At 36.8% G+C, this 17,943-nt stretch overlaps 1 long non-coding RNA gene across 1 annotated transcript in view; it reads left to right on the top strand.

Moving 5' to 3' along the window:
• LOC121825758 (uncharacterized) overlaps nucleotides 1-17,533 on the top strand; it is a 61,831-nt gene extending 44,298 nt beyond the window's left edge. Inside the window, exons 4-5 of the long non-coding RNA XR_013050872.1 lie at nucleotides 16,885-17,020; nucleotides 17,118-17,533. This is a non-coding gene — a long non-coding RNA (uncharacterized LOC121825758). The remainder of the gene's footprint in view (nucleotides 1-16,884; nucleotides 17,021-17,117) is intronic.
• Nucleotides 17,534-17,943: the final 410 nt, after the last annotated feature.

Below are 17,943 nucleotides of genomic sequence, written 5' to 3'. Positions count from 1 at the left end.
AGGTTGGCTTCCTCTGCCTGAGTGAGAGGCAGCAGAGAACTGAGCAGAAGTCAGGGTTTATATAGTTTCTTGGGGTGTGGCATGGGAGTGGGACTTTTCAGGGTGAAGCTTTACAGGGTAGAGCCTGGTTGAATTTCAAGTGCATTAGTGTAACATTTTACTCAGTAGGGTGAGGGCAAGGTACAGCTAATAAGGCAATTAAAGTGTTCTGTGGGAAGAACCTGGAATTTGGAGTCTCAGGGGAGGGGCCTGGCAAGTAGTGTGGTGGGAGGGACTTACAGTAAGGATTTGAGTCTGTTAAGAAAGAGTACAATGTGGGCAACATAGTGCCACTTAAATATCTGTAGCCCACAGCTTTCTGAATTTTAGCATCTGGACTTTGGGAGTCATTCATAGAAGGTCATGATGATGAATAACACTGTATGAACTGGATAACCCAGGCTACTGAATGCATCCCAACACAGTTTCTCTTTTAACTGCCATAGCATTTTTTCCCTTGTGGCCGATCATTGGTATTAGCAGTGTTGACCTCAAAAATAGATATTATTTGGCATGCACTCTGAAACTCCTGAACCTTATTGGATATGTGCTGCAGAATATCTGGGCTACTGAAGTCATGAACTGTGAAAGAGAATCTACTCATGATGTTGTATAATGATTTCCTCTGTGCTTGAAAACTTATATCTAGCAGGGAATCTCATCAAGCAGTCCCTTAGGTTGATTATTCGTGCTCTGAAGATAACCATGACCACAGTGACTCTGAAAAGGAAACAAAATTGTTGGGGCTGGCTTACAGTCTCAGAAATTCAGTGCTCTCTGATTATAGTGGGAAGCATTGAGGTTTGCAAATAGACATGGTACTGGAGAAGGAGCCAAGAATTCTACATCCATATTGACAGGAAGCAGGACGGGAGAGATACACAGGGTCTGGCTGGGTCATATGTAACCCCAAATTCCCACCCCAAATGATACACTTCCTCCAACAAGGCCATGCCTCCTCCTTCTACCACTACGTATGAGACTATGATGCTGATTTTTATTCAAACTACCACAAGCAAGAAGCTAAAAGACTCAATATTATTTCAGGGAGTCCCTATTACTAATGTGATTCACAAGATCCCCTTTTTCTAAAGTAAACAATAAAATCCTGGAGTTTTTCTCAGATAAGCCCATCTTCAAAGGAGACCCCTAAGACAAGACAAACTAATTGGAAAAAGCACAAACAGCTGAGCTGAAGAGATGAGGATTAGACAGCTGATTCACTCACAAAGAACACTCTCTAACCCATTGAGCTGTCTGAAGGCCATGAATTGAACTCCAGATTTCAAGCTTTTGTGAGTTGTCTCACATGCTGAGTTAGACTCCTATGATAAATGTGATTTTGAATCATTTCTCTTCTTCTAAATAACCCTTCATATATATTCCTGTAAGTAACCACAATAAACCTCAAAAGTTCACCAATCTGGACTATAGTGATATCCATAGTTTGGTCTGTTCTGGGATCCCTATCTGGTGTAAGTAGTCATGTGTGGTGCATGTAGCCAGGGAATGTTTTACCAAACAACAACAGCCACTTTGTTCAGCCATGGTAGTCCCTTATAGGTCACATCCTTAGAGCCATACATAAATGTAACTAGTAGCCTTCACAAAAAAATCTTTCCTTTGCCTCAAATGGGATTATCACACAAAAAACAATGATAACAACAACAACCACAAAAAATTGGACCAATATGGAGATCAAAACTTTGTGTGGAGCCCAGCTAGGGTGTACACATCTACATCACAGGTCCTGCATCTCTGCCTCAGGGAACATCACAGAAGAGGGAGCAGTGATACTATAAGTTCCAGATGACAGAACATCTGCTGTCATGCTGACCTATTTGAACCTTTTTTGAACATTTGAAAATATGTGACATGTTTCAAAATCAAATAATAAAATAGGATTCTATATATTAGTCTTGAAATTATAAACAAGTTAGCAGGACTAATTTTTTATTTGTTAATTCACCCCTAAGCTCTGTCTTTCATAAATCATGCTCTTGATATACTTCATCAACTAAATATAGAGATAAATTTATTGTGTATAGTACTATATAAACAACTGCATATAATAGGGATGGTTCCATATTATTTACTATATTTTATTATAAATTTGTTCATTTATTTTGTGTTCTTGGGGAAGAACAATTACATGGTGTTTATGTGGAGGTCATAAGACAACTGACAGAAGCTGATTCTCTCCTTCTCCAATGTGGGTCTTTGTGGTCAAATGCAGTTTTCAGGTTTGGCAGCAAGTGCCTTTATCTCTAGCTCACCATTATTAAATATTTAATATGTACAATGTCATTCTATGTTACCTGTATATGTTTCTAAATTAGTCTTTTTTAAACAATCTCATGCTGTAAACTTATAAGAAAGAGAATTCAAATTATTGAAAAAGACCTAATTTTGCTAAGCTAATTTGAAAAAATCTGGGTTGAAAATTGATAGTTACAGAAATAAAGTGATTACCACTATACCATGGGGCAACATATATATTATAATTTTCAATAGAAAGGAATTTGCTCCCATTTATTTACAGGACTGTGTTGAGACAGTACATTGTGAGGGAAGAGGAAACCCGTGCACCCCCATGCCTTATAGGAAACAAAGAAAGAGCGAGGGAGTGGCCATGTTACTAATGTCCTCTTCAATAATACATCCTAAATGGCCCATTTGGTACTAGACTACTAGACTGTACTTGTGAAGTTTCCACTATCTCCAAATAGTAATTCAGTCTAGTCACAAGATAGTTGCAAATGCTGAAGAGGATGTACAAGGAAAATCAAGAGATCAGGGACAACCAGGTCTACACCTATTCATTTTGATTCTGAAAGACTGGGGCAGACACAAGGCTACCATTGTCTACTATGTATGGGGAAAAAAGGAAGGGACTTGGTTAACAACTATAAACTCTGCAATATAGCCAAATACCTACTTTAGTGGCAATGAAAACTAGGAAATACTACAGTGAAGAACTAGGAAAAAATCAGAGTTTGCTAAGAGATTTGGGAGCGTTTCACCGTAACCAGAAATCATGGGACCCATACTTAAGAAAGAGCTTCAAAAAATTGGCAATATACTCTCAAAAAATAGATTTTTTCTTTTCCTTTTATTCCTTCCATTCTTTATTTCTTATCTGGTTTTTGACAGAGTCTCATGTAGTCCAGGTTGACCTGAAGTGTGCTATGTAGCAGAGGATGACCCTGGATATCTTGCCTCTATCTTCTGACTGCTATAGGACTACAAGAATATGTCACTACACCTGTTTATGAGGTGGGAGAATTCAAATGCAGGGATTCCTGTATGCTAGGCGAGCAGTCTCCCAACTGAGTCACATCTCAGACTCAGTGGTGACATTTTAAAAATAGAGAAAATGATGGAGGATAAAAGACAAAAATTGTCACAATAAGTAAATTAGTCAAGGCAAGAACAGCCCTCACGACAGGACAGTTGCTGAGATGATGGATCAACCATGATTTTATCTTGTTTTGATTTTCACTGTGAATGTTCATTGACCATGAAAAAGTGACACAATGGGGATTTTCATACAAAAAATATATTACAGTAAGTATATTTCCCTCATGCCCTTCAGCTTCCATTTTCTTATTAATTCTGTTTATCCCCTTTCTTCCCCTTGACAGATTTTCTCATGTCTTTATTCAGTGTATATGCATCCATAATTTTGTGTAATTATATAAGATCTATAAACCATAAACAAGAGAATTTGTGTAATTGCTCTTTTCCTTCTTGTTCTTTTTTTCTTGTCTGTATTATTTCTTTCCTTTCTATGTATTTTTTTGTTACATTGATTGTTTATTTTGTGGGAAACAGAGTCTCTATTCATAGTGCTGCCTGTCCTGGGACTCACTACATAAACCAAAAGGATCCAGAACTCAGAGATCTACCTGCCTTGTCTCTTTAGTGCTTGGAAAAGCATGCGACACAATAACAGGCCTAAAACTTTTTGTATGACTTTATTCACTTAATATAATCCTCTCATTTTTTATGACTGACTTCATACCCTTAATATAATTATCTCTTTGTATATATTTTCTTTAAAGCAGCACAAATTTCTCGAAGTCACTGATAGAACGAAAATTGTGTTACATATGTATAGATGTGTCTACTTTCATACATTTATACTTACATATTCCTATAATGTCTACATACAAATTTGGAAATGTTTTTCCTTAAGGAAAGGAAAAATGACTAGGGCTATAAAACCAAGCCAACTACACAGAACTAGTGAACTTTGAATTTTAGAGAAGAATCCCTTACTTTCATTTTGCTAAATCAGCAGGATACCTAATCACATTGCAAATATTTATCCTTAAACCAGAAATAAATACTGGTCTCATTCCTTGCCAAAGAAATGTGGCTTACAACAGATGGAAACCATTACAGAGAGCTACAGCAGACCATATTACTGAGAACAAATGACCTTGTGGTGCTCAGCCTCGTCTGATATATCTAAACACAAATGCACGAAAGGCTCAGATATCTTAGTGAAAGAGGTTGAACAGCTTGCAAGAGCCAGAGGAACAGGAAGTTTGTTGTGAGAATTCATGTCCTACAAATGTCAGAGAGGCTAAACCCATGAAGTCTCATCAGTGTGGCTTCCTAAACAAGACCTGAACAATAACAAGATATTGACAGACATGCTAACATGGAAGGGTTGAATCTGATGAGGCCTTACTCATAGACAGCAAACTATAGACATCCAAGGAATGTTAAGATTGGGAGAAATAGTCTCACCCAGGGAAAAGCCTCCCAGTTGGTCATCAAATACCAAATCATTGGCACTGAAATTGTATAGAGATGAGTAACACTATGGACTAAGCAGGTTGTATTTCCATAAGGAGGACATTTAGGTATGTATGCTTGAGTATGATTTGGGTAAGGTCCTATATTTAAATAATAGAATCCATTAATTTGAATGGCAAGATGTGGTTTATAGGGAAGTGTTAGATGTAGGAATATGAAGTGGAAATGATGTAATTATGTTTAAATTTCAAAAGTAAAAAAAATTCATAGAATTAAAAAATGGTTGTTTCACAAGGTCAATATTTTTCATTTTCTCAGAATATTTTCATGCTATTAATGTTAAAATTAATTTGTACTATATTTTACTAAGTGTTTTAATTATCTCCAATTAATTGTGACATCATCTTTTCCCTTTTGCTCCCAAATCTTTAGGTGTTTTCATCAGATTTGAGTCTCTATGTAACCCTTCCAAGTACTCTAAAATTGTGTATGTCAGGTGTTGAAAATCAGAAGTACATTGAGGACATCCAAGAACAATGTCATTAGCCTGTAATATGTAGGGCTTTTATCCCTAGATGGATAGATCCTGTCAATAATGATGCAATATACTTTGTCACAGCACATGGAGAAATCAAGGTGGAAAATCCATCTATATTGGATGGTTATCACACTGCTAGAGGTAATAAAATAATTATGTAAATATGAACCATGAGAGCAATACCAACAACAAGTCCTGTGTAGTACTGTCATAAACATCATTGTGTATTATAATGATTCATGACTCAATTGAAGATCCAGTCCACAAGATGGCACAGTTGCCTGTCACCATCAATGCACAAGAATGTGAGTCTAGAGAGTATAGAAATCCGGGGGAAGAACATAATACTAATATTCAGCTAAGTTGACAGAGCAATAAAATGTTCTCTAAACTCTTATTTGTGATGATATATTGTATACCCCAATAAAGCTTAATTGGGGATCATTAGTTGGGGATTAATAGAGGATAGAGCCAGCCACTAGATTAGATTTAGAGGTCAGCCAGTAGTGGCACATACACCTAATCTTATAACTAGTGAGGCAAATATGCCTCTAGATCTCGTTGAGTTCAAGGCCACACTGGAAACAGAGTCAGGTAGTGCTGTAACATACCTTTAATGCCAGTACTGGGAAGCATACACATCTTTAATCCCAGGAAGTGATGTTGGGCAGAAAAGTTCTATAAGGCATGAGGAAATAGGAACTGACTCTCTTGAGGGTGAAGATTTCATAGAGATAAGCTAAGGCTGGCTCTTCTGTTCTCTGGTTTTTCAGTTCTCACCTCAATATCTGGCTCTGAGATTTTTATTATAAGACCTTTTAGATTCATTTTACATCTATTTTTATTCTGGGGCTTAGGTCTATCCCTCAACTCTCATCAGAGAAATTTTGTTTCGCACTCTATGGTGATTAACAGAGAACCCCAACATCATTCAATGTGCTGAGAATAAGAGGTTCTGGAGGGTCCTTCTAAAAATGGGACATCTAAAGGACAGCTCTTTTGCCGAAGATTAGGAGATCACAATTGATGATGAGGCAGAAAGAATATATGAATAAGAGGTGGTAGATGATTTCAAGGAAATAGGTCTTGTCTAGACTAAACCAGGGTACTTACACATGTGAATTTACTCTCTAGAACAGTTCACACAAAACCTACACAAGATTTAGAAGACAAAATCCAAGCAGAGTAGATGTGTTTGGAAGTCCAACTCCTAGCCAAAGAACTGGTGAGAATTTCTGGTTCAGAAAGAGGAAGTGCCAGATAACTTAAGTCTTTCAGAGAGAGAGGCTAACGTTGCTTTCATATATGCCCCTGCTCTAGCATATAGGCATCACTCAGTATAGACTCTGCTTTCCTTCCTTTCTCCTTTCCTTCCTTTCTTTTCTTCTTTATTTCCTCTTTTCATAATGAAGCACATTGGATTTGGAGAGAATACTGATGTGATATAAGAAAGGAATTGGAAAGGAGATAATAGTGTGTAGTTTTGACATAACCACATTAGCATGAATAAAATGCTCAAACACTTAAATATTAAATGTTATAAGCTAAATAAAGAAAACCAAGTTGATTTCTGTTGAAAGAAATTAGAAAAGCCTGGATCCAATGGGACATAGACACTTCTCTAATGTACACACAAATCTCACTTCAGAGTTTTTATCACCTTCAGTGGGACCATGGTCAGCATTCAGGCATCACAAAATGTCAATGCCTCTTCAAAACACCTTGTCTCTTTGGAGATATTCACAGGAAACTCTCAAGTATCTTTGTTAATTAGCAACTGGAAAAAGTTTCATGAATTATTTTGTCCCCCAAAGCCAACACTGTCGTTGCTACTGCAGATGAAATGAAAATTGCAGTTCTGGAGGGAGGTGAGGTCACTGAGTCACAAGAGCTCTACTTCAGGCCTGAGCTAACTCTCATATGGCACTAGTTATTAATAATTCTAGATCTACCCAATGAACTCATATCCCTTCTGAGGCAAGAATCCAGGTGAGTACTTCATGTTTCAGTCTGAGCAACAGATCCAGCAAAGAGAGGCCTGTGTAATTGCTCATGTCTAGCAATGGGAATCTGATGTAGGAACAGAACCTTGGAACTGAGAAAGAAGGCATAAGAATAATTCCATAGTTAGAACAGAGTGAGAAAGATTGAAGTGTTCATAAATTTTTGCCAGTCACTGTTGGTTTTGACTATAAATGCCCCCCTTAGAGTAACAGTGAGTAACACCAGACAACGATGAGGAAATCATATGGTTGGATTTAAAACCAATGACAAGCTGGATTCAAAAAACAATAAAAAGATGGATCACACAGAAAATGTCTCTTTTTCAGGGGAAGGATGGCAGCGACTGGTAAGCTAAAGGCTTCAGCAATGCTCTGATCTTTTGGGCTTTTAACTCTTTAACTCTGCATTAAACTCTATGTTTCTTATTTAATAAGATCGTTTAGAATTTCATCGACAACATCCATTATAGAATTAATTTTGTATCATCCAGTAATATTTGCTTCAGCAAGACCATTTACAGGGCTGATATTTTTTATTTTACCTTATTATGAAAATCTTTATAAGAACTCTGATTTTGAGAAATAAGGAGTGGTATTGTGCTCATTTGTACAGTGGGTGTAATTTAGATCCTCATTGTCCACTGTTATAGGTGGTGGTGTTTGGGATGGCCATGCAACCATAAAATATTGTATTCACTGTCTTTTGACTTTGAATGTGTTAATTTAGCTGCTTTTTCTTGCACTTAGGATCATGTTTTTCTTTGTCCAATAATGACTTTTCCTTTGGTTTTCTTTGAAGCTTCCTTTTCTTCAGTCATCAGGAACTGAGCAATCGACAAGTTTCTCTTGGAATTTCTGGTCAATTTCACCATCCTATCATTCCTGATCCCTTGAGGTCAGTCATGCTATAGCAGAGAGAGCTTATCTGATCACTCTTGGTTCCATTCCTCCATCCTCTCCATAGTTAACTGCTGCCTCCAGAGAACTCTAGGATGTATGTGTTCCTTTTCCACCTCCTATAAGCCTCCCTTTGTGCAACAGACTCACTAGTTCCTTTTGTTTTCTTCTGAATACCTCGTGAAAGCCTCAGTTGCCTGCTTCTCCTGATTTCATGAGCAGTTTCTCAATCTGTACTTCAAGATCAATGTAGCACTTCTGGCACTGAACTTGGGTTTTTTTTTTTTTATAACTTCTTCTTGCAGTTCCTTACACACCTGCAGATGATATTGGTCCAAAAGTTCTACTGAATATCTGATATCAAATGCTGCCCAAATTATTATTCCTGTAGGATGTTAGCCATGTTGTGGTCCTCCCGGTCATCACTTTTTTCACACTACGGACTCACCAAGGCAAACTTAGGTGATTGTGGCTGTGTGCCCTCTGCTACATGTTAACCAATGTGCTCACCGATAATGCTGGTCAGAAACAGTTATCTATTTTGACCAGGCAATGATGACAGAAAATGTACCAAGCCTGGAATTGGTATATACAAACTTATTTTGCACATATTGATTAATTAATCATGGCCTGTCATAGGATATGTGATACAGGTTTGCATGTCAAAGCTTCTGTGATTTTTACTGGATGATTTCAAAAACTAACTTCCTTGTTTAGTTTTCTTAAAACTGGGATTAATGAAGCCTAGGGATAATTCCCCTTCCATGTTAGTATTCTGTTGGTGTGATATTTAGGTCTTGTTTATCCAGTCCTGTTGAGACTTCAAGGGTGTTGCTTTCCTGACATTTCTAGGAGATGCATTCTCACAGCCAATATGTGTTCCACTGATGCTTATAGTCTTACTGCTTTTCTATGACAATGTTCCTTGAGACCTGAGTGCAGAAATTATAGATGGATCAATTCAGGCTTGGCACCACAAAACCACTTGTTCTAACCACTTTATCAGTTGTGGTTTTTTTTTAATGGTCTCCTTTTTTTGTAAAAGATTTTTTTCTCTGATACATAAGAGTTAATGGTTACGAAGGATTGCCGAGAATAGGAGGAAAAAGTCTTCCTCGGGGAAAATATCCAAATCCAGTAGGAACTGGTGAACACTGAAATCAAGTACATACAAGTAGCAAAAGCAGTTTGAGAAGAATATATATATTCTTTAATGAGAAAGGACTCATTCTCTTACTTTTGGGATAACAGTTGTAGATCTCTCCCTATAAGTTACTGCAGGCTGTTTACCAGTACTCATTATCTTTCCATGAATAGACATTTTCCTCATTAATTCAAGGTAGTACAATTTCAGCTGTGTCCATCCATGTCAACTGAAGAAGTCCTATTTACCTTTAAGTATCAAATCAGGTATGTTTTGTACAGTAGCCTTTAACTTCTTACTTGGTTTATAGGGTAGAAATATCCATTCCAATATAATATCTTCCCTCTGCATGAAAATCCATGTGGGGGAGTGTTGGAAGGGGTGTATGACCAGAATTCAGTTAAGTTCTGGATTCACATTATCCACATGTGCCTGTCATATTTTCTTTTCTTAGAGCCAATTCCTTCCCAATTCAGTTTATAATTCTGTTGGACTGTTTAAATCCTTGTTGCTATTTAGGGTACTGGCAAAATTTAGTAGTCATCTTTACATATACCAATGATGGTTTAAAAATTGGTCATGCTTCCTAACAATTTTTGAAAACCATTAAGAGTCTGTAATCTATCTCTTCTGAGTTGTACCTTTTGCGGTCTAATTTTTTGTGCATCTATCTTATCCTAAAGAATTAGTAGATATTTCTTCTTTGCAGTTTTCAGGAGCAATTTATCCCCAGTTAAGTAAAAATTTTCACTTCTTCAAACATGTTTACTAAAGTAACTAACATTGGATTAGCTAATAAATATCCACATGATGGTGTATTATAGATTGTGGAAATTTTCCATGAATTATTTCCAATGTTTTTTTTGCACAAAATATTGACATAGGGTAGGGCTATTTAACATTCCCTGTGGGAGGACTTTCCGTTGATATCTCTTGACTATCTGGGAATTATTATAAGTAGGTAGTGAAAAGGAAACATTTTCTCTATCCTTTTCTTGTAGAGGTTTGGTGACAAAACAATCTTTTCAGTCAATAACTGTAATATTCCACTTTGGGGGGTAACAGAGAGGGCAAGGACATCCCATTCTGTATGAGACCAGAGGCTGGATTACTTTATTTATGGCTCTCAGATTTGTCAGCATTCTCCAGATTTCTTTTTAATTACAAATACAGGAGAATTCCAAAGGCTGGAAGATTGTTCAATGTGTTGAACATTTAACTGTTCCTGCACCAGCTGTTCGAAAGCTTGTAGTTTCTCTTCTATTATAGGCTATTGTCCAACCCAAATAATTTTATCAGTAATCCATATTTAACATAGGGCCATTAGTACTTCTGAGAGTTTAATAGCAGTTGTGCTCTGTTTCTGTACAGCTTGAATGTTTGATGGTTGGTTTTTTTTATAGTATGTTATCATTATTCTCCAAAACATGAATTGGTCTATATCTCACTTTTGAGATTGGAGGAATTTTCATCTGGGTATTTCACTATTGTAACAGATCTCGACCACAAAGATTCACTGCTACATTTGCCAAATACAAGTTCAGCCTTCCTTTCTGTCTTTCTGGCCCTATGCATTCAACCCATCTCAAAATTTGGTTTACCAGAGATAAGGTTCCAATCCCCAGAAATTAGACATTTACCCCTTGAAGAAGCCAATTTAAAGCTGTTGTATGGCACAGAAAACGTGTATGCTTGCCCAAGGTAGTTTGTACATTTAAATCAGTGAAATGGTCCTCACCAAGAATTTGCTCTTGGGAGATCTCAAAACCTCTGATCTCACCTTGCTGTTCAAGGGCCTATTTTGAAGTCTAGCTTTTTGAATTCTTTATAGAATTCGGAGAACAACCCTGTGTCAGATGTGGGGTTGGTGAAGATCTTTTCCCATTCTGTAGGCTGTCCTTTTGTCCTGTTGACCATGTCCTTTGCTCTAAAAAAGCATCTCGGTTTCAGGAGGTCCCTTTATTAATTGTTGCTCTCAGTGTCTGTGCTGCTTGTGCTATATTTAGGAAGGGGTCTCATGTGCCAATGCATTGGAAGTAGAAGACTACTTCCTTCTTACTCTTCTATCAGATTCAGTGCTCCTGGACTTATGTTGACGTCTTTGATCCATTTGCACTTGAGACTTGCGCATGGTGACAGATATGGATCTATTTGCATTCTTCTGCATGTTGACACCCAGTTATGCCAGCACCATTTGTTGAAGATGCTTTATTTTTTCCATGGTACAGTTTTGACTTCTTTGTCAAAAATATTTTGTTCATAGATTTGTGGATTAATGTCAGGGTTTTCAATTTAATTCCATTGGTCCATGTGTTGGTTTTTATGTCAGTACCAAGCTGTTTTTATTACTGTAGCTCTATAGTAAAGCTTGAGGTCAGGGATCATGTTGCCTCCAGAGGTTGCTTTATTATACAGAACTTTTTAGCAATCCTAGGGTTTTTTTCCATATAAAGTTAAGTATTGTTCTTTCCAAGTCTGTGGAGATTTGTGTTGGGATTTTGGTGGGGATTGCATTGAATCGGTGGATTGCTTTTGGTAAGATTGTCATTTTTACTATGTTAATTCTACCTATCCATGAACATGGGAGATCTTTCCATTTTCTGATATCTTCTTTGATTTCTTTCTTCAGAGACTTTAAGTTTTATCATACAGGTCTTTCACTTGCTTAGTTGGAGTTACCGCAAGGCATTTTATATTATTTGTGGCTATTATAAAGTGTGATGTTTCTCTGATTTCTTTCTAGGCCATTTATTATTTATATATAGAAGGCCTACTGATTTTTTTGAGTTAATCTTGTATCATGCCACTGTACTGAAGGAGTTTATTAGCTATAAGTGTTCCCTGGCCTAATTTTTGGGGTCATTTATGTATACCATGTCATCTGCAAATAATGAAAGTCTGACTTTTTCCCTTCCAATTTGTATACCCTTGATCTCCTTTTGTCCTTTTATTGCTCTAGCTAGAACTACAAGTACTATTTTGAATAAGTATGGGGACACTGGACAGCCTTGTCTTGTTCCTGATTTTAACGGAATAATTTTGACTTTCTCTCCATTTTATTTGGTGTTGGCGGTTGGCATGCTGTAAATTACCTTTATTATGTTTAAGTATGTTCCTCATATTCCTGATTTCTCTAGAATCCTTATCATGAAGGGGTAGTGGATTTTGTCAAAGGATTTTTTAGCATCAAATGAGATGATCTTGTGTTTTTTTTTTCTTTCAGTATGTTTACATGGTGTATTACATGACAGATTTTTGTATATTGAATAATCCTTGCATCCCTGGGATGAAGCCTATTTGGTCATGGTGGCTAATTTTTTGGATGTGTTCTTTGATTCAGTTAGCTAGTATTTTATCAAGTATTTTTGCATCAACTTTCATGAGAGAAATTGGTCTGTAATTCTCTTTCTTTATTGAACCTTTGTTTGGCTTGTGTATCAGAGTAACTGTAGGCTCATAATTGGAATTTTGTTATGTTTCTTCTGCTTCTATTGTGTGGAATATATTGTTATTAGCTCTAGTTTGAAAATCTGGTGAATTCTGCACTGAAACAATCTATTTCTGGACATTTTTTTGGTTGTGAGACTTTTAATTACCATTTCTATTTCCTTAGGGGTTATTGGTCTGTTTAAATCGTTTAACTGGTCCTGATTTATCTTTGTTATGGGGTACCTATTCAGAAAATTGTCCATTTCTTTGAGATTTTCAAATTTTGTGTGTATTGGTTTTTGAAGTATTATCTGATTATTCTCTGGATTTCCTGCTGTTTGTTGTTATGTCTCCCATTTCATTTCTGATTTTGTTAATTTGGATGCTCTCTCTCTGCTTTTTGGTTAATTTGGATAAGGGTTTTTTTTATCTTGCTGATTTTCTCAAAGAAGTAACTCTTTGTTTCATTGATTCTTTGTATTGTTCCTTTAGTTTCTATTTTATTGATTTCAGCCATCAATTTGATTATTTTCTGGTGTTGTTTCTCCTGGGTGAGTTTGCTTCTTCTTGTTCTAGAGCTTTCTGTTGTGCTGTTAAGTCACTAGTGTGATATTTCTCCAACTTCTTTATGTGAGCATTTAGTGCTGTGAGTTTTCCTCTTACTACTACTTTCATAGTGTCTCATAAATTTGGGTATGTTGTAAATTCGTTTTCATTAAATTCAAGGAAATCTTTAATTTTTTTCTTTATTCCTTGTTTTACCCTTTGGCTATTATTCTGTTTCTATTACAATGTAGGCTTTCTGTAATTTTGTTGTTGTGGAAATCTAATTTAAGCCTTAGTGGTTTGATAAGATACAGGTTATTTCATTTTTTTTATCTGTTGAGATTTTCTTTGTGACAAATCTTCTGTTCAGTTTTGCGGAAGGTTCCATGGCATGATGAGAAGAAGGTATATTCTGTGTTATGGTGGGATATTTTGTAGACATTTATAGTGATATAGAGTCATAATGTCTGTTAGTTCCCTTATTTCTTTGTTAAGTTTTTGTCTATCCGACCTGTCCATTGGTGATAGTGGGGGGTTTAAGTCTCCCACTACTAGTGTATGGAGTTTGATGTGCAATTTAAGCTTTAGTAATGTTTCTTTTATGAATGTAGGTGCCATTGCATTTGGGGCATAAATATTCAGAATTGAGAAACCTTGTTGCATTTCCCCTGTGATAAATATGTAATGTCCTTCCTGATCTCTTTCAATTGATTTTATTTTGAAGTCTATTTTAATAGATGTTATGATAGCTACATCAACTTGTTTCTTAAATCCATTTGATTGGAAAAGTCTTTTCCTATCTTTTTGTTCTGTGGTAGTATCTCTCTTTGAAGTTGAAGTGTGTCTTTTGTATGCAGCAAATGGATGAATCTTGTTTTGGTATCCATTTTGTTAGCCTGTGTCTTTTTATAGGTGAATTGAGACCATTAATATTAATGGATATTAATGAACAGATGTTGTTAATTCCTTTTATTTTTTGGTGGTAGTCTTGTATGTTTCCCTTCTTTAGTATTTGTTCATACGGGACTATTTATTTCCTTTGGTTTCGTGGGTATAACTCACTTGCTTAGGTTGGATTTTTTTCTTCAATGTCTTTCTGTAAGACTGGGTTTGTAGAGAGATATTGTTTAAATCTGGGTTTGTCATGGAATATTTATTTACTCTCTCTATGTTGTGTGAGAGTTTTTCCTGGGTATAATAGTCTGTGTTGGCATGAATGTTCTCTTAGTGTTTGCATAACATCCAGGACCTTCTGGCTTTTATAGTGTCCATTGAGAAGTCAAGTGTTATTCTTATGGGTCTTCTTTATATGTTACTTGGCCTTTTTCCTTTACAACTCTTAATATTTTTTTCTTTGTTCTCTATGTTTAGTGTTTTGATTATTATGTGGTGAGGGGAATTTTTTGGGATCCAGTCTATTTGCTGTTCTATAAACTATTTTGTATCTTTATAGGCATTTCCTTCTTTAGGCTGGGAAAGTATTTTTTCTATGATTTTGTTGAATGTATTTTCTGTGCCTTTAAGTTGGTATTCTTCTCCTTCTTCCATCCCTGCTATTCTTAGGTTTGGTCTTTTCATGGTGTCCTGTATTTCCTGGACATTTTGGGTCATGACCTTGTTGGCTTTAGTGTTCTCTTTGACTGATGAATCTATTTTCTCTATCATATCTACAATGCCAGAGATCTTCTCTTACATCTCTTGCATTCTGTTGGTTATGCATGCATCTGTAGTTCCTGTTTGTTTACTCAGATTTTTCACTTCCAGCATTCCCTCAGTCTGAATCTTCTGTATTGTCTGGACTTCAGTTTTCAAATTTTTAATGGTTTCCTTCATATTTCCTCGACATCCTTAAGGGATTTTTTTCACTTCCTCTTTAAAGATCTCTGTCATCTTCTTAAGGTCATTGTTAAGGTTGATTTGTTCTGTTTTTCTGTGGTGGGATGTTCAGGTCTTGCTGATGCAGGTTCTGATGGAACCATACTGTTTTTGTTGTTGTTGTTGTTGCTTACTGTATTATTGCACTGGCTTCAACACTTCTCTTTCTCTACTTGGTGCAAGTGTTGTCTGTGTCTGAGGGAGGCTCTCCTGGTCTGATTGATACTCTTACTCCAGTGGGAAGATTTGGTCTAGTAGGTGCTGATGAACTCTTTGTCTCAGGGAGCAGTTTTAAGTCCAATTGGTGCTTGTGGGCTCTGTCTCAGGGACTAGTTGCAATCTTTTCAATTCTGAGGTTGGGAGGGGGTGTGTCTTGTGGGTTACAGAGTCTGGTGCTGACTGGTAGTAGTCTGATCATTCTGCAGTTTGGTCTGACCTGACTGAAGAAGGTCTGCCTGCCTACTGACCTAAAACTGGGTCTGCAATGGGTGATGGTGTAGCAAAACAGGGTTGTGCCCCTGGGCTTCACCTAGACAAGGGTTCACCTTAGTCCAATCAGGTGCTGGCAGGCTCTGTCTCAGGGAACAGTTGCAGTCTTAGAGGGCAGGTATGATTTGGGGGAGGTGGGGCTTGGAATACAGGGTCTGATGGGGGATGGTGGTAGTATGACCTGTCTATAGGAGGTCTGCCTATAGACTGGCCTGAAACTGGGACTACAATGCTTAGGGGTGGAGGGGTGCAGGGTTGTGCCCCTGAGCCCAAAGCCTAGGGGCTAAGTTGTGTGGGTATGAGGATAAAGACTCACCTCTTAGTTCAATCAGTGCTCTTTGCTCTGTATTTATTGAACAGCATAGAAGCTTCACATGAGTGAGCAATGAGGGATAATTTACTGAAATATTTAAAAGAATTTTGACAAGGGAATGAGACACTGATAACAACTGCTATCAACTGACTCAGATAAGAAACAGTACTGCAATATCACTGGACATCTGGACATAGATATATCAACCTATATTTGTATCACTTCCAACATTTATTGTGTATATTTGTTTCATTAGGTTGATTTCAAACTAGCTGTTTTAATCACTTATTGCTATAACAAACATCTACACCAGGATTACTCTTGTGTCGGTGCATGGAAGATTACATATTTTAGGAGTAATGTTATGCATTAACTTAGGTTGTAAAATCTGATTACATCCCAAGCAAGTAAGGTTGGTTGTTATGTTGTTCTCTTAAATGCAGGTTAATCACAAAGTCTAAGCATATAGTTGAATAGCAGTATTAAATCTTAAGTGATCTCAATTTAACTCTATATGTGAGGTCCAGTAAAACTTCTAGTCTCTTCAAATGTAAGAGACATTTTCATAATGATGCATCCCCAAAGTTCAGTGCACTTGTAACTTCACACTTTGTCTTTAGTCCCTGCTCCCAAGAATATAATCACTGCCTGGTTCTACTACTGGGACTCTAAACTTCTGACACCACAGGAGAGAAGAGGGACATTACACTTCTAGCCTGCCCTTCTGTGATGCTCACTACTCAGTTAAAAGTTATACCTGCTTATTTTTGCCAAAGGTGATGTAAAGTCCCTCGGCATCTCTGTCATGGTTCCTTCCTGTGACATCATCCTGTTATCCTCTTAGGGTATGAGAGCTGTGAACATTCAGCCTTCATCTTGGAATTGCTGTCAACTTTGTAGCTATATGAATGTTGTACATCCTACTGGCAACTGAGTCGCCATCCAGCAGCCAGCTTCACAGATGTATTCAATCTGCTTAGGTGACTTGCTTTTCTTCAGGCACCCAGTCTGCAAATGATAGGACAGTCTCTGGAAGGTGGGTGAATTCAGACTTCCAAAATGATCTTTCTCTTTCAGAAAAAGGCTCCTGCACAGGGTGAATTTTCATAGTAGGAAGAATCAGCCAGAGACCTGACCCCAACCTGATTTATTGGAAGCTGCAGGTTGAGAGACTATCCTGGAGTCCCACTTGATGACATCTGTCACTATTCCCAGCCCAGATATTGTTTTTGAATCAAACAGATATGTTAATTATTATTGTGCTGTGTCTTAAGTACCCATTGCATCATTGGCTGACAGTATATTAGTATCTGTCAATTTCTGTAACACAGTTATATTAGTTAAATTTTATGGCCCACAATTCAGAAGGCATGCTTTTATTGTTCAGCAGTTCCACAAGTCTCTATTGTGATTTAATTTTAATACAAATAGTTGAAGAATCTAACTAGTGATCCTTCTATTAAGTAAACACATTCATTTTATACTGTTGTAAATATATTGATAAGGTTTTTTTGCTATTTCCATATCTTTAGACATGTTTAAATGTGATTGAGTTATATTCAAAACAATACTTGCCAAATTAAAAGGTTAAAAATTAATGTTGTAAACTCTTAAAGGCCAACTTAAGCACATATATGTACATGAAGACATATGTAAATGCAATTACATGTGTGTGTTTGAAAAAGGAGAACTCAAATGTTATCATTCCTGACAGCTGATGGTCACGATTTACTTTGATTATTTTTACTCTCTATTTTTATTCTCAAATTGTATTGTTTTTTCTTATTCAATATTATTCATTCTCATTTTTTGTCTTGGAGAAATTTATATGTATTTTGATCATTTTCATCCTTATCCCCCTCCACACAGTTACTCCATGTTTCTTTACCCACCCGTGTTTGTG

This window comes from Peromyscus maniculatus, chromosome 1 (assembly GCF_049852395.1).
Source record: "Peromyscus maniculatus bairdii isolate BWxNUB_F1_BW_parent chromosome 1, HU_Pman_BW_mat_3.1, whole genome shotgun sequence".
In the NCBI taxonomy this organism is placed as follows: Eukaryota; Metazoa; Chordata; class Mammalia; order Rodentia; family Cricetidae; genus Peromyscus; species Peromyscus maniculatus.
The sequence above is the reverse complement of the archived record's forward strand: the minus strand, read 5'-3'. Positions and strand labels throughout refer to the sequence as shown.